At 31.1% G+C, this 19,471-nt stretch overlaps 1 protein-coding gene across 4 annotated transcripts in view; it reads left to right on the top strand.

Annotated features, from left to right (window-relative positions):
- The window catches only part of LOC107165374 (uncharacterized), a 77,394-nt gene that overhangs the window by 39,195 nt on the left and 18,728 nt on the right, over positions 1 to 19,471 (top strand). The window lies entirely within an intron of this gene.

Raw genomic sequence — 19,471 nt, 5'->3', positions numbered from 1 at the left:
TACAGACGGTAAAAGATTAAAAAACACGATTTTCAAAAAAAAAAGGTTCATAAATAATAAGATTATTAATTATGAGGTAGGTTGTAACTATTGACCTAGAAACCTACCTATAGCTATTAACCTAATATAATCTAACCTTGTATCAGCCTATTAGTTGACCATCATTTAGGTACAACTGTAGTGAATAGTTATACAGACGTCCGTGAAGTAGGACATACAAAGATCTGACTTAGGCAGGTTGATTCAAAACATATGCTAACAGTCTAAAAACTAATTGCAAATAATAATATTGAATCTAGAATTCTTATATCAATTAATTATTTTGAAAATTGTATAAACTCTTTTTTTTTTAAATACAATATGAAAAATATTTTTTATCGTTTATTTTGGTCTATTTTCAAAAGACCAAAGTCGGTGGGGCCAACTTCAATGGCATGATCCATGGCTAAATAGCATTGTATGTTGTCAACTTGGTCTGCGCAACTCGACTACGTCACGCTGTCTGCTAACTATCATGTTTTCATTCAAATTGGAGACAGACTTACGTCATAATTCATGGAATAAAATCAACTTTGCATGTTATTTTACATAATACTATGTTAGGCCACCTACTAATCTAATATCTTATCAGTAGTTTTATCATATTTGAAACTTTCACAACAATTTTATATTAATGTTATCTATTTATGATTAAATTTACAACATATTTTGTCTTTTTAAAGCTATTTATCGACAATTGAAATTTTCTACTCTTCGTTTTTTTTTTTTTTTGAAATGCCTTTAAAAAATTTGGATATCCAAAAAATCTTTAAAATTGAATACAAGTTTTATTATGAGTTGTACTTATCGTGGCAAAAAAAATTTACAGTTAGTCACAATTTTTGTTTATAAATATTTAAAGTTCAAATGTTTACGAAATATGCCAAAATTGCGAAAATTGCATGGAATTAGGAAGTTGTAAATTCATAAAATTATTGTGATTTATGTCTAAGGTTAAACAATCCAACACAAGGTTCTGCATAACCTTTTCTTCAAATATAACTGTAAAAAAAACTCCAGAGTCAATATAGAAAAAATTTTGTGAGCTGATAAAATTTATATTTAAAATATTGAGCACAAATAAAACATATTATAGTTAAAATTTAGGCAATATAATATACCCTAGACTGAAAAATCATCTCCTTTCAGAATCATTTTTCGTATACATTGATACCTGTCATTGCATTCACATTTAACACATCCATTATAGTGATCTACTCTCCATCTCTACTATACAACAGAGTGATGCCCACTAGCCCACTTTTTTTTAAATTTTAATATTATTATTATATTATTGTAATCATAAGCGTGCCTAGACATTATACCGGCAGGGCAGTCATAGTATGACTCTTATACATATATCATATTAACACATACATGCTGACATACGTATATATAATACTTATTAATACCTTATATTCTTATTCACCACTAAGTTGTAAAAATGTGTTTGTCTAATTTATTTCGAGACTATACTTACTAAGATTATTTCTTGGATATTATGATGATATTGAATATAGAGGGAGTAAAGTTCGCAGAGTAGTCAAGTGCCTACCCTGACTACCTCGTGCGCAAGCCTATAAATTATAATATTATATTATAATAATTATTGACTTAATTAGAAAATTGCAATTTATACGAAATTATGTTTAAATATCCTATTTCATATATATTTTAAATTTAAATTTATTTTATATTTTTTGTATAGAATATCAGCGATTCAAAATGTTTGTGTTTCTTTAAAAAAATACAAAGATCGATGTTTCCAAATTTTAGATTCTGGGCGGAGCGCGCGAGGAATGTATTGTTTTTACAATGATGTTTATTTATTTTTTATTTTTATTGTTCTTTTTTATTCTGTAAACACTATTTCTCCCTCTAAACTTGCTCAAAAGTATCAAGTGTAGCATCTTTCTGAAAGGTAATGTTCTTGAGCTGGTACTTTAGAGAGGTCATATATAAAAGCGGTTAAAGGAGAAAAAACGTACGATTTCACGATTTTATGATATTAAATAATTAAAGACGACGGGTTTTTTTTTTTTTTTTGAAATTATAACAATATAATTAATATAGTATAACATATCCTAGACTATCAGTTTATCAAACCGTCTCCACTCAGAATCGTTTTCCGTATACAATGATATTACGTCATCGAATTCAAATTTAATACCATCCATTACAGTAACCCACTATTGTAACCTACTGTACTGCAGAGCGACATCCGCTTACTTACCCGCTTTTTTATATTTTATATTGATATTTAATGTTGGACATTCATAGTGTTTGGATATATAGTTTTTAGACCGTGGTTCATTTTGACCGATCACCGGATTATATAACACGGTATATAGACGACACGCGGCTATAAGTCGGCGTCCACTGCAGTGCCCACTGTCCCGACGGCGGAGACGGTCTAAGATTAGAACTCGAGAAGGCGACGTCATCGCTCGGAACTCGCGTCCGGCCGACAGCCGGCTCGGATGACGCGCGTCACGCCGTCGCAGTAGCGCGAGCGGCCGGTGCGATATCATATTTACCAATATTATTGTAATATCGGCATCGCTGTCGTCTGCGCGTTAACGCTTCGCATAACACATACCTACACATTGTAATATAATATAATATCGTAAAAATAATAACAACAATCAGACGTATGATATAACTTAATATGTACGATATATTATTATTATGTTCGCCGACCATCGGGACGTCGAGAATAGCCGTTGGTGCGCCAAAGGACGAGCGGAAAACCGTGTAAATAAATCGCGGATTACGTTACATGTAACATCATAAAACCGCCGTCATCACGCTTTACACGTCGAACACGAGATTACCGCGCATTTACACGACACGGTCCCGTCGCTGCAGCAAACGATCCGCACGGTAAGATTGTCAGTGTGTAAATCTCTCAACGCCACTCATCGTCACCATATCGACCGCCGTATTTTATATCGTACACGATGCTGCCGAAATTCCTCCTGTCGTCATCTTGTACATAATATTATTTTGTCTGGCATGTCAACGGATGTCCTGTGTATTATTATTATTATTATTATTATTATTGTTAGATTTTGATTTGTTTTTTGGCCGCCGCCGACGATCGCTGCTCCGCACAGGCGCCGGCGTGGCGGATCTCGTTTTTTATAAATAATTCTTCTGTTACGATATTATTGCGTATATTTAGATACCATTCTCGATACAATTAATATTTATTAATTATATCTACCGCTGAAGCAGTTTCTTGGCGTACTATCATCGCTTCGATACATACATTTCACCTCGCTAACCTAACCAGTCTAGTCTCCATCGTAACTAGGACGTTCTGTAATTTTTCGAATTAAGTTAGTTGATCGAATTTTTCCTGGGCCCCTAAAACTGCTGTTTAAAGGTCGTGTTAGATGAATAGGTATAATACATATTATATGTATAGAATTTATTTGTATTCCCCTTGAGTATGAGTTAGACGACTGAATTTTATCTGTTGTTGTATGACACTGATTATAACGTTTATTCCTAACTTTCGGTTTTAGTCGATTCCGCTGGTCCATACATTACGATTTTACTAATAACTGATGAAGAGAAGCTGAACGAATTCTGTGATTAGTTAATTGATCATAACATTTCGATGAAACATTTAAATATAATGCGAAAATAATGAGCATCGTCTTTGATATACATCAGAACCAACGACTCTGCATTTTTGAATCATTTCATCCAAAATTTAGCTCAGAAAATTCACATAAGTGCAATAAGTGCATATCAATTTTTTATTACTTTTATTGTAATTTTTTTGATGGATTCCTAAATTTATATCACTATTAAAAAAAATTACAATATCATTTTATTTAATGAAAATATAATAACCCTCTTCACTAGTATTTGATTTATTATAATTTGATATTTTGTTGATTTTGTTTCTACCGTATACTTGTATGGGAAACGATGGCCGACGGAATCAACATAATATTATTTAAAAGTATATTGGAATCGATATTCGACGGAAACGACCAAATCCCCAGTTTTTATTCGAAATTCGATCGAACGGATTTTAGGTATAATATATGCATATTTTATATCGTGTTCCGCCAATTTGTCAACGAAACACTCCATCAAGGTTTTGGCACTTGATTTTGATTGATGACTAACATATTATATATTATATTAATCGTCTATCATTTTTACGTGGAAAAAAACATTTTAAAATCGCCGACGATATTCTGCAGTGTCTAATATAAACGGCGTGCTATGGTATACACTATATTATATTGCGTAAGAGATTACCGATTTGAATATAATAGATAATTCAACGGACTCGTGATGCTGCCAACCATTTAAAGTGAATTTTGACTCAACAATTGCCATCTCTACGCCAAACGGCACGACTTAATCTTATACTACGATAATAATGATAATAAAATAATAATGGCAATACCTTCATTGTGTCCGTCGGAATTAATATCGTAGTTATTTCTGGGACTCCTTAGTATTGCCGCTGTTGAATGCTCGGGAGTTACCCGTTTCCGCCAAAATAATATTGGCCGTTTCCGCCATAGTCCTTTTGGACTATCCTTTCCGCCAAAAACAAAAAAGGTACGGTTCCCGTTTCCGCCAAAAGACATTCCCGCAAAAAAAAGTTTGGAAACCAATGGTCTTAATTTTTAAGCAATATATATGTTGTGGTGTATATAAAATAAAATAGTAATGTAAAATGTAGGTAATAGCAATGGCATTTGTAAATAATTGCGAAATTGCAAATAGGTACAACAATATATACAGCGATAATCTTCGATAATTGTTGATAATCGTCAATAACGGAAGGAAGTATACACGCTGTATCATAGTTTATTTATAATTCGCACACAATAATTATCTGACTAATGTTAAATTCTTATATTATAATTCAGTATCTGTTCTTTTCGTCATCAGTTTAACAACAGTTAATATGATTTTCAAAATGGAATTTGTTAATATTTTTTGTGACATTTTTAATTATTTAAAAATAACAATATGTTTTTTCTAAACTCTATTGAGACTATATTTGACCTATACTTGTATTATAATTTATAATAATAAAAATATTTTTATATGATAAGAATATATAATACTTGTACATGGTTCCCAAATTGACGGAATCGTCTTTTCACAAAAATAAATTTTGGCGGAAACGGGAATCATACCTTTTTCGTTTTTGGCGGAAAAGGGCTATGCCTAAATCAGGGAACCGGTTTTTTGGCGGAAACGGGCGATGCCCGAATGCTCAGCGGCGTGTGCACTGGATCGTTAGAATAATTGGGTTGTGAACTTTATACACAGTACTTTATTCACCAAATATGCTCACTCCTATGATATCTTATTAATAATGGATTTATTTAAGTTTTGCTTTTAAGATTTTTCAAATATGTACTCAAAGACAATCTTTTCAAATTCTTAGTTTTTTTTTTTTGTGTGTCCTGTAGGTAATGCAAACTTATGTTTTTCAAATGAAAACCCCACTTTTTTACTGTAAATTATTTAGTGGATATTTTTTTTGAAAATTTCTATATTGAAAATTCAAATGAGTAGTATCCACTAAAATGTTTGTACTAAAGATAATATTCCTTAAAAATGGCTTTACAAAAATTTGAAATAGACGTAATAATAGTAGGTAATAGTATGTATTATGTTTCATGTATGGACTATTTTTACAAATTATTAATATGTTGATAAATTAATATATTAATAACTACAATTTTCAAGTCACCATAGCCATTATATTATAAGCCCGCAATACTTTGGACCTTTTTTCTTTAGAACAAAAAATAAAATAACTCAGAAACTACTCGTACGAACTTTGAATCTGACAATACGTCAAATATTTCAAGAAAATTATCCGTTAAATAATTTACAGTTATGGAGGCTCTCATATGAAAAACCAAGGTTTGTATTTCAGAAGGATTCTTCTTAAGTACCTATAACCTAGTACAAAAAACCTCAAGAATTTAAAAATATAGCAACTATATTATTGAAGAAAAAGATGTGACCATACATGAAATACCTTGTATAGTAACCTTAAAAAATACATTTTAAATTACAAAATATATTGTTTAAAATTCACTTAAAATCCCAAAAATGCTCTAAATATGCACTAAAATACAATTTTTAAAAAGTATAAAATAATAAAGATCAATCAATATAAATGTTATTATAATACAGTTAAGTGCTATAAAAATATTTAAAATTATGCAAACAAATGCAAAGTAAAAGTATCACAATACAATTCATTATTACGCATAATTCAAACTCTACTTTAAAAATCGCTAACTTAAGACAAACTTTTCATCATGAGTCCTACAAATTCACAGGTCTATATAGTTATTTTTATTGTTTTTATACTTTTATAAATATACTTTCTATAAATATATTATATTTAATATCTAGTTATCGCTTATCTAGTATGTAATTGTCGATCACAGGTCTTGTTTAATATTATTATGATACGTTTTGCCGTGCAAATTTAGTGAACATCTATAAGTATACAATAACCACGAACGTATAAAATTCAATCTTTGCGACTCTGCATAGAATCTTGTATCATATTATTATTATTATGGTTATGAGCTTATGACTGATAATATAATTATTCATGTTTTTGTGTATACATTAGGTATGTATTATTTATGCGACATTTCGACAAATATAAATTTTTTTTGCTGCGTCGCGCGTATCCGACGAACCAATCAGGTGCCCTATTGAAAATTCCTAGTCGCTCTGCACAAGACCTCCGTAATGAATGCACGTGGAGAGACATTGGGAACGACTAACAGCTGCTTTATTATACAGAATCATGTATACAATTTTTGCCCTTCTTTAGAAATCGTGCCAAAGCGCAGAACAAACAAGCAAGTCCATCGTTTAATATTTATGTCGGAACACGCAACATTTTTTTATTCTAAAATCAATAAAAATATTTGAATCTTCAATTTTTATAATTATAATATACAATACCGAAAACAGGTGAGATTCGAATCTGATTTCTTTCATTTCGTAGTATTTATTAACTATATCTTATTTCAAAATGTGAGGAAGACATCACAAGCAATATTATGTACCTACCTATATATTCTTGTTTAAACAAGTTTTACAATTTGGCCAATACAAGTTACAGTATTGAACAAAATAGTATTTTATTTTAATAGTAGAGAATAGTAAACCGAACAATTGTTTAAAAAAATTATCAATTTCTCCAAAATTTCATATTTTGAACATTATGACCAAATTTGTCCTTTGTTTTACAAACGAAAATGTTTCATAACAAGTTATAACAGCTAAGCATTAAAATATGTTTTGTATTGTCAACATATTACAGTTTATAGTTTTTTTACAAATCGAATAAATCTTATAATATTAATATATATGATACATTTGTATCAATAAGAAACATATATTACATAATATAATAAAGTCTAAACACCAGTGGCGTGGCGAACTCGAATATTTTCAGAGGCAAGTATATTTTGCGATACCTACCCACCCACCCACCCATCAACCATAATTTTGTCTCTCAATTGGAAATAGGGGGGGGGGGTGATTGCTTTTCACAGACAATTGTACTTATTAGGTAGGTATTATTACCAACTACCTAATGGTTAGTAACCACTGCCTACTGGATACTAGCTTTCGTTTATATCTATATTAAACAATATTAAAATATCATTTTATGTGTTATTTTCCTAAATTCGTTATTATGAATTTAAATTATTTCCCATCCACCCAGTGTCACCCATCACCCACCAAAAAAAACTGAGAGGCGGCCGCCTCTCGATTACCCCCATCGCCACGCCACTGTTAAACACTAAACATTAAAATATATTATAATGTACAATAATTAAAAGCAAAAGTGTGTAATTTATGTACAACATGCATTCATGTGTGATGACGTGATGAGTAGATAAAAACTATTGATTGACGGAACTCAGTTAGTTGAATTTAGCCCTTTTTCAAATAATTCATTTTATAATGATTATTTATTTTAAAATAAAAATTAAAGTTGGGTGGTTATATTCCATTAATGTGTTAAAATGTCAAAATAAAACACATAAGTACATTCTTCCAATAATTGCTTTTTCGTTATTTTTCTTCAACAAAGCACATTAACTATAAATAAATGTATAATGCATATTAAAGGATATTAATTAATACACTGATGTTAGATGAAATTTTGGTCTACATTTATTCTAAACTTCAAACTATATTTATCATTATCAATAACGTATTATAGTTACTTATTATAATATTGTAACAAAATTGACATTATGTTAAAATTGTGCAGACATTTTTTTTTTTTATGGAGAAGAATAATTTTACATCATAAACTAAAATAGGTTTACTTGTAACATTGCCGCATTGTCTCATATTATAATATTATTATATTATTATTATCATATTATTCATAATATCATCGTTATAAAAAACAATTGCAATGACGTTTCAATTCTCTAAAAAATATTATGCTTCGAAATATGAAATTAAAAATGCGTGTTATTGTCAAAGAGAAAAAAACATTTAAAATGTAATTATTTTTCAAAAATATTGTTTTGTAATGAATTTAAATTATGTAAAACTTTTGTTATATTACTGTATTCCCTAAACGAGTATAACATATATTTTCCGGTGCAGACAAGTTGCTCCCTCCTAAATATATAAGAATGCCTCCCATCTCAATCGTAAATAAAAAGGTTAATTAATGATTAGGCTAGCTAATGACTTAAGTCAATAGCTACTCTATAAGTGACGTTCAATGATCAGAGAGTTCATAATTATAAACGAGTTGCCACCCATTACCCAAAAATAATCACACTAGTTGTCTCCCGGATAGATCGAAGGTTCGTAAACTAATTATTTATTAGTATCCATCCGTATTTTCGATATTTAAATAAACTCTATAATCGCGTAGGTATACCTTTTACCCAACTATACGTACCCATAATAATTTGTAACATGCACCATCATTAATGCTCTACGTATAAATGGTTTAATACTTATTGTGTGCTTAGGGTTTTGTCAGAGAATTAGCTGTTTGGTCCCCTAGTCTCCGTTCTCTAATGACCGACTGCAGTAATTGCTTCAATCGGTTAAATGACTTATTACAAGTCTTTTTTTTCTTTTCCAAACTGATCGTTATATATATTTCGTTACATATGAAGGTTTTTCATTTGGGAAAAGTCACGATCAAAATTACAGGGATTTCGAATCTCAGTCACGCAGTGGACGCCAGTAATAATAATTATTGGTGCCTGGAAAAAAATGAGATTTTTCTCTTTTACAAGGTATTCGCGCATTGTCACGGTGCGTTTTGGCCTTTAGATTGATCGCTAGGAATTCGCTGCGGATCACAAAGTTTAATATAAGACCGTCGGTCGTGTCGTGTTGTCTAGCCGCGAATAACACAGATTAATCATTCTCTTATTATGTATAATGTAATATATCGTACACGTCTTCTGCAGTACCTACATATTTGATTAGCAAGTCAAGTTTAATTAAAAATCAAGATTTATCGTGTACATTCGTATCCACAAACGGTTTATTAAATGCCACCACTATTTATTTCAAGTCGTATACATAATATCATATATACCTACATATTACACTTATACATAACATACATGAATTTCATTTGCAAACCATTTAAGACATTTAAGCAGTAATAGCGCTCATTTGCAATAACGCTCTGTGCCCATAATATTATAACAGAATCGTGTTCAGTCGGTGTTTTTACACAGGTAAATTAGTTTCAGACCGTTTTTCGAGTACCTTAATTATTATAATAATAATCATGATATAAATAAATACAATACGAGACATTCTTTAATTTTCTCACTATCCTTTAATTTTGAATGTCGAACGAAAGGAAAATATTCCGTGTTACTCGCATCAGTCGTATCTGATCGAAATGTAATTTTTTCTGCCGCGATAGTATAATATTATTATTTTAGGGTTGTTTACGGGCTGCAATTCTTGTAAATATATCACGCATGTATGAATATACAGTTGGGGCCAGGGTGATTTTTTCAGGGGCCGGGTCTTTTAATTTGATATTTAAATATAACATGTGGCAGGCTTTACACACTAACCGTCTAACGTCTAACCTACTAAAACTAGGTCATCACTCTTATTCATATTATTTTAATATAAAATATGAAATAAAACCATGTATGACAACGTATTTTATAGAAATCTAAATCATTTCAACACCTCTTTCTCTTCTCCAAGAGATTGGTTTTATAACATTAGACAACCAATAATATATGTAATATGTTGATTATGATGTGCTGAACCATAATTTTTATGATTTCTACGGAAATACGGGAGTAAACTCGTTTCATTTTTCATTCGTGTTGTGACTTATTTTCAACGTACGTAAGTATATTTGTTATTTTATAATAATGTATATATAATTATTATAAAATGCCAATATTTATCTGCGTTTTGATATTATACTGATGGATATATCGATATATGCAACATTGTATCTATGTAGCAGAAACGATATGCAACGAACTTTCACTTGGGAATTCACTAGATCGATATTTTACAATTTGACTGTATACTATTATTAATTTTAACCACTTTTTTTACACTTTTTACACGCCATCGCAAAAATATTTGAATTTGGATGTCTCAGGTTTATAAATAATTCACGATAGACCCTTTACAGGAACTTGGGGCACGTATACCGATGATGATCATCAGTTTAACATGAGGCACTAATTATTTCTACCTATCAACGTTTTTGGAAATAATTTTTTTAACGTGATTTTAAGTGATTCTAAAACATTTTTTTATAAAAATTATATTCATATCTTTATAATTTAAAAAATTAACTTTTTTAATTACAACGGGCATTTTTATTCCTTATTCCAAACTAAAATATGCAGTACATAGTTCGGTATTTGGTATTTAAAAATAACATTTTTGAAGAGTTGTTTATGAGTTATAAATACCTGATTTAAGTTTAAATGAGCAATGGTGAAGGGGAACAGAAGCACATGCGGGTACTCCAAATATTTCAAAATACTCTGCATAATATTCTGCTTAAGAATGTGAAATTAAAAATGTATAAGTATTGTCATTCAACAGAGTAAACAACTTCAAAAAATATATAACGATAAAAGTGAGTAAAAAATATATTATTTTTTATTCGAATATGTTTACTACTGAAGGAAAAATATTTTCAAAAACGTTGTATTTTCTGAAATTAAGAGTGCGTGTAGGTATACAGAGTGTCCGTGAGGATTTACCCATAGCGATATCTTCTGAGATAATAAATATATCATAAATATGTTATTTTTTTTTATTAGGTTCACCTAGACAAGGGCTAAATGTATATAATTTTTTAATTTGATTAAATTTTTTGGCAAAAAATTTAAAACAATTATTTTTGAATGTTTGGAAAAAATAAAGATCCCTATTTTATAGAGTTTATTTTGCTGAACATTTTGACCTTTCAACATTTTATTTTCATAATCATATGATTTTTAATAATTTTTTAGTTAATTATAGATACAACGGCAAAAACTGTTTTTTATCCGGGCTCGTTCGCCTCTACGGCAAATGTGGATATCCTCACGGGACACTCTGTATAGCGATTAGAGTTAAATTATCTTTCCGTATATATTACGTTATATAAGTCACATAATAGTACCTATACCTATGTACCTATACGAGTTACGCATCTCCAGGTTAACATCACTCTTAAGTATAACTAATAAGTAATAAACTAATAACTATACATATATTGTTAACTTAAAAATATTTCTGAGCGCATTCGGAGTGTATCGAAATCAACGCGAAACAACTTTACAGTTATTTCAAGAATTACCTAAAAATTCCCAGAACAAAACGCCAGCAAGCTTCTTATACGATACACAATAAATTTTAATTTACGTCTGAACGAGAACACGAACAGCAGTGTGACAACATAAAATATTTATTGTTTCGTTTTTTCTGGAAATGTCAGTTTAATGGTTTTTTTTGCCATCTGCAGCGATTATCGGCTTAAATACTCATAAATATTCCGTGTACAGATGTTAACAGCCAATCGAAAATATCAGTAAGTACATCAAAAATAAAAATAATCAACGAACATGCGCTTTTTACATAAAAATAGTCCGGCGTCTACAGTTTTGAACAAATCCATTTATATGATATTCAATTTTTAAAATAAAAATGATACAGAAGTTATAAATAACTGTACGCGCATACGATAATTTTTAAATATATACCTACAGTTATCGGGCGTAGCGCAGGAGGTTTGCCAGTCTCGGTTTTACTTAACCATTGGACGCCTGCGGTAATATAGCTACACCTTATATAAACAAATCCTTGATACATATTAAATTCGTATATACACTAAAAATGTGTTTGAATTTTAAAAATCAAGATTAAGATTATGCTGACACAAAATGTGTAAGCTGCGCGGTCTTGAAATTTGATGAAATTGAAACCACTGCAGTAAAACAATAATCGACTGTCACGCCGAACGGCGCCAGTAGTAGAAGACGCAACACCGGATGTGCACATCATGATGTGTAGAAATGAGCAATGCGTTTGATGGTCTGATCGAACGGTTGATCCGGAAGCAACACTCGAACTGCGCAAAACATTTATGATGTGGTCGGACAAGAAGTCACACGGTTCCTACCTTTTTTTCCGAGATTATAATAATAGTGACGCAGTGGCCGCGGCCCCGCGCCCTTAGTCGAAGTCGTCCAGACAAAATAACGGCACGTGATGCGGAAATCCGTGACAGGTTATGTTGTGCAGTGTTTGGTGGTAAGACGCTCATCGCTCGCTTTCTTCACTGCCCGCCGACAGTATGCAGAGCGAAAACCGTAGTATCAGTACCACGAGTATCAGTTCCGCTGTACCAATTCATCGATACGCGTTTTGTTATTTTTTTATATTTTTTTTTGTCATCCGTCACCACCGCTGCTGTCGTCACATAAAAACGCGAATTAACCATCGCTCGGCGGATATCGTCACTCTCGAAGCCTAGTCATCACCACGCCACCTTTTTTGATACTTTTGTTTGCCGGAACTGTCGGTGATGATATTGTGCATTGGTTAGATTTGACCAGTGGCCCACACTGATTATATCGCGACATTTGTACCAACTATATCGTCGCATAAGTGCCGTTGTTTATTGTGTACTTTTGAAATGTCTTGTTCGTTGTTTCTTAAAACGTGTTTTACATATATTTTATAATTTCATTAAACATTAATAATTATTAATTATACTGACGTGGCCACTTTGAATCACGTTTAAAAATTATAAACATTTGTTCGATATTTTATAAGCCACGCGTCTGTTAGGACCCGTTTTACAATCATAGTTTAAACCTCGGTTATGCTTGAACCACTGATTTTACCAGCCGAATTCCGTGATGACATTATAAATATTAACAAATAATTTAACCCGAACCTTTTTTGTATATAACTTTCTTCTGTACTTACACTTTTTAGTGTAAATATTGCACAACAATTAATACAATAAGTAATAACTACACTATATTAGAAACTAAGTGGTGCCCAGTAGATAATAATAATAATAATTAAACAAATAACTATAAGAATGCACCAGATTAGTAAGAGCAATACAATAAAAAAAAATATCCACACGGTCATTGGCTTGATATTTGCATACCTAAACGACGTACTTTGTGGTACCGCACATACCGTTCGAAATTGATTCTGAGATAGAATATAAGTTTTATAATCGTGTATTAAATGTATTTTACATAATATGATTTTTGTATAAATTGAACAAACTATATCAATGTGGCAAATAAATAATTATAATTTATATTATGATCTTAACCTATATAAAAATTATAATAACGCATGGAAGTAAATGTTTTTCTAGATTTAAAACGATTAATTTTGTCCGTTAAACTGTTTTACTATCCTTTGAAATGTATATTATTGTTTAGGTACCTAAATCAAATTTATATTAGAACGATTAACGAAATTATAAAAAAAACAATAAAATGTAGGTCCTAAGACCTAACTGGATTCTTAGCCTAACCAGACTGAATCGGGACTGAACCGCACGTACCTTTATGATGGATGTGGAGGCAGCGTATAGCTATAATGATGATCAAAACAAGACCAAGAGTCCAAGACCAAGTGTTTCATAATCTTGATCATGCTGACTTAGTGTTGGTATTATAGTCTATAGGTCATGTGCAAGACTCTTGTTATTTGCACCAAATGTATAAAAAACAATTAATACCTGTTTTAGCTGTGAGTAGGTTTTTTGCTACGAACTCGATAAAAGATGAAACTTAAGTCCGATTTATATATTACGTGTATAGTATCTTACTGTGTCGGAACTCTCAAGTATGATATCGTGTAAACTTTGATAAACTATGTCATGATTTTAATGTACGGACAATAATAGGCTGTGACGCCCAATCACCAAAATACTTCGCATGCTATAATACTCACACGCGACACGCCGACCGACCTGTGTAAAGGTGTGTATCAGAGGAGGTGGACGGGTTCGCCGAGCAAGACCAGAGAGTGCTAGTGTGTGTGGATGTGTGAGTGTGTATATGTGTGGGTGTGTATACGATTAAACAAATATTTTTTTAAAAAAATGGTAACACGTTTCGAGTAAAAATGAGTTGCTGTACAAATTAAATAATATTTGCAGGTACAAAAAATGTATAAAAATATCAGCAAAACATCAAGATTTTACAAAAATAATAATAAATCAGAGCCCTTATGGCCAAACAAGATAAATATAAATTATAAATGTACAGCCCTTGTGGCTGACAAATAAAAATATAATATTTTGGTCCTTTTGGCCCAACAGAATAAAAGTATAAATGTATAATAATAATATGATAACAGCTATTAGAGCTGTAGCCGTATAGCTTTAATATTAATACAAAAAGCGGCCCTTCGGCCTTCTGGTCCAACAGAATAATAATAAATGTACGGCCATTTTGGTCTAACAACTAAAAATTAAAAAATATGTATAGTACAAAACTCACAGTTTGTGGAGCGAATACTGGCCAGCTGGTCATGTGCTATACATTTTACATAATATACAAAAAATGACGTTTGCACACAAGTACAATACAATTGGTGTTTAGAGCCGCGAGATTTACAATAAATCTAATCACGATAAGCAAACAAATGGCCTTTGTGGCGCACATTAACAATAAGATTCTATATTTAAAGGAACTGGCTGTTCGAGCCTGCAGCTAATATGGGAAAAATACAACACCCTATTTACTATTAGAGTAAAATAATTTTTATATTAATATTGTGATAACAGATATAGAAACGCGCGCGCCGATATTGCTGCTATAACGTTCGGCACAAGATAAAAATGGCACGGCGGCCGTGTTAATGATATTTACCGCAGACGACGCGGCGTCTTACCATAACGCATCGTGCGTAATCTACACGCATTATATAATAATTCACGATCACACAAAAATATAAAATACAAAAATAGCGACAATTATATATGTGACTGTGAGTGTGTGTCGGTCGGCGCCCGGCGGCAAAGCTTATACGTCGTACGTTGGCTCAAATGGTAAAAATATATAATAATATGTTCTAACGAGTCGATGGTCAAAGAACAATTTAAAAAATATAGTTATAGACTTATCATGGCATGTCCTACGTGAATCCGACGAGTGCAGCGAGTGCGAACGAATTCTATGCTGTTCCGCGGCAGCGCGGTGCATTCGATGCGGTGAAATACGTCAAACTGTTTTGTTTTTCGCCGCAATTCACGTAGTAATAGTGTGTAATCGTTGTCCTTTTTTTTATATACACGATGAGCACATGACAATAAATCGTTACATAACGATATAACCGACGAAAGGGAGACAGCATAATAATGTAGTATAAGTAACGTTTATAAGGACGTAACGTCACAACAGAAAACAACACTGGATTATATTACGATATAAAGATTACGAGATCGTAGCCGCACGTCACGTCTACGCAGCGTATTACACGTACAAAGGTAACGGCGGACTAGTCGATTTCCGGTATGCGGCTGCAGTCGACGGAACAGTAACGCACGACGAACAGCCAACGAAGATCTGCGAAAAACGATGAACACACTGGGCTCGATATTAATTTCCGGGACGGTGAGTAAGATGCGATGAGATGCAGTGAAACGTACTGACGCGTACAAAAGAATATCTAAATCAAAATGTCTTCTCGTCCCAGTGCTCGGGACAGGTATCTTGAAGCCCTGCACAAAATAATTAGTGATAAACAGATGACGACGTACGTTCAAATGGTATTTGACGATTGCGTGAACAGCGAACAAATATATAAAATTGTCATGTTCCTGGCTAAAACGGACAGTGCAACATTTATGCTAATAAACATTAATCAAAAACAAATATTGTCATACGGCGTACAGGTACAGAAACAATAATGACCAATTCCTAAAGGCTCAAGGTGCTTAGACGATATTTGTTTGAGGCTGAATATTATGTCGATTAACTCGGAAGTGACAGTGCGACGGAAGTGGAATAATGATATCTACGTATATGACTGACACACTGTTTATAAAATGTATTTATTAATTATTGATATACCAGCTGCCTATCCGGGCATTACTCTTGCTAAATATTATTTTATTGCAAACTGAAACAAATGCATGTGTGAGCTAAACTTAACTAAACTAATTTCCATTGTTTTATCAGTATGTATATTTTTCACGGTAAATTCGTAATTCATAAAAAGGTATTGCTAAATATAAGAACCGCGCACAATCGTATTGCGCTTGTTTACATAAATTATCATGTTTTCAGATGTAATGTAATTAAACCCCGCCGTTAGTGAAAATTCCAGACACAAGAAATTTTCCTATTGTTTTTAAATTTTTTTTCGTCTGCACACGTTCACGTTTTACTGTTAAGTTATTTCTTTGTGAAAACATTTTTTTGAAATCGTTTTTATTTTTTTAAACGTATTTCAAAAAAAAGTTTCATCTAGAGTAATTTTGTACCAATTTTGGTTTTTTTAAATTTAATTTGTTCGGCTTAATTTAATACTATAGTTAAAAGTTTAACGAATAATATGCATCAATATAAATGTACCCAATAAAACCATCATATTGGACATTATTTTTACTTAAATCGAAATTGATTTTTCACAAAATATTATTATAAGTACACGTCGTGTATATCTCAATATACGCATCTGTGTATTAAGTTTTACATACACTCGATGCCGGGTATGTTATTATTGTATGTATTGTGTAAAAGAAGATGAACATAGTACCTACATACATTCGATACATTTTTAACATACTTTAAAATTAAATTTTATTAAGTAAAATTAAATTAAACGAGCAGATAAATCATCTTTAATATAGTTATGCGTTATGATGCAAATATATCATCAATATATTTTTAATTACGTTTTAGAATTCATTTGTTATAACTCTAAGTCTCTAAAATATAAGATCTTATTATGGTGAAAATATCATGATACAAATTTAAATCAAATTTCATTTTTTGAAGCCATACGCAGAACATTATAATATTATGTACCACGATAATCGTTTTCATTTTTTTGCGTTTTTATCCTAGAAAAACGATCCGTTGAAAATAAAATTTGCAGTATTCGGTTAACAATATTATTTAATATATGTTCTAAGTATATAGAAATTGTATACAATGGTATACCATGTAATTTTGTTTAAGTTTTTTTAAATCCGAAACGTGTTTTCCAAACGAACAAAAACCTTTAACACCATTCTTCGAGGATCTTTAAATTCTATTATAAAAAATAGGCAGCGCGTACAGCTATTACGGTACGTACTTAAGTTTCGTATACAATTAACTACACGCACTTACCTTTACCCTTATGTATACACACCTGAAAACAAATATAAAGAACAAAGTAAACAAACAAAGACTCAAGCCGGAATGATTGAATTTTCGTGCATTCACATTGTGTCGTACGAAAATAAAGTATTGTTATTTATGTCATGTCACCGTATACGCGTACAGAAGCGTCACATTTTTTCCGACGTTCATGTATCTTCGAAAATCTCCAAAGTCATTCACTTAAAGTCGTCAGTGTTTTACTCGAATGTTGTATCTACTTGCATACAATTGTTGACGGAATCCGAGCCTGCGTGTGTAAATATGTAAATGTGTATACTATCATTGCCGATTGCCCGCAAGTACGTTTTTTTTATTTTTGAATTCAAATTTCATTGCTACATCATGAGTATAATTCATACATTATAGAGAATATTGATCTATAATTCTGTTGCATAGAAACGTAAAAGTGGTATTTACCTATATACCAGTAGGTAGAATGGTTTGTAAAATAAAGGTATCAACATTTTCTCATTAACACAATTTGGTTTTTTATACAGTCCATCACATTCGACGAGTATAATTAACAGTATATTAATCATTTCTTTAAATCGCACGTTCAAATTATTCAAAATATATGTTTTACTCTCCTATAATATAATATGACATATATCATATAATTCAATCTTTCTTTAGTTTCATTTTAATGTTTTTTTTAAGTCAAATGCGATTTTACCTTTAAATTAGTATAGAAACGTATACTATAATTGTTATTTCATGTAACCTTTTTTTAACATGAGGCACTAATTATTTCTACCTATCAACGTTTTTGGAAATAATTTTTTTTAACTTTTTTAATTACAACGGGCATTTTTATTCCTTATTCCAAACTAAAATATGCAGTACATAGTTCGGTATTTGGTATTTAAAAATAACATTTTTGAAGAGTTGTTTATGAGTTATAAATACCTGATTTAAGTTTAAATGAGCAATGGTGAAGGGGAATAGAAGCACATGCGGGTACTCCAAATATTTCAAAATACTCTGCATAATATTCTGCTTAAGAATGTGAAATTAAAAATGTATAAGTATTGTCATTCAACAGAGTAAACAACTTCAAAAAATATATAACGATAAAAGTGAGTAAAAAATATATTATTTTTTATTCGAATATGTTTACTACTGAAGGAAAAATATTTTCAAAAACGTTGTATTTTCTGAAATTAAGATTGCGTGTAGGTATACAGAGTGTCCGTGAGGATTTACCCATAGCGATATCTTCTGAGATAATAAATATATCATAAGTATGTTATTTTTTTTTATTAGGTTCACCTAGACAAGGGCTAAATGTATATAATTTTTTAATTTGATTAAATTTTTTGGCAAAAAATTTAAAACAATTATTTTTGAATGTTTGGAAAAAATAAAGATCCCTATTTTATAGAGTTTATTTTGCTGAACATTTTGACCTTTCAACATTTTATTTTCATAATCATATGATTTTTAATAATTTTTTAGTTAATTATAGATACAACGGCAAAAACTGTTTTTTATCCGGGCTCGGAATCTTTCTTTAGTTTCATTTT

This window comes from Diuraphis noxia, unplaced genomic scaffold, assembly GCF_037042655.1.
Source record: "Diuraphis noxia isolate RWA-SAM2 unplaced genomic scaffold, SU_Dnox_SAM2 contig0002, whole genome shotgun sequence".
In the NCBI taxonomy this organism is placed as follows: Eukaryota; Metazoa; Arthropoda; class Insecta; order Hemiptera; family Aphididae; genus Diuraphis; species Diuraphis noxia.
The sequence above is the reverse complement of the archived record's forward strand: the minus strand, read 5'-3'. Positions and strand labels throughout refer to the sequence as shown.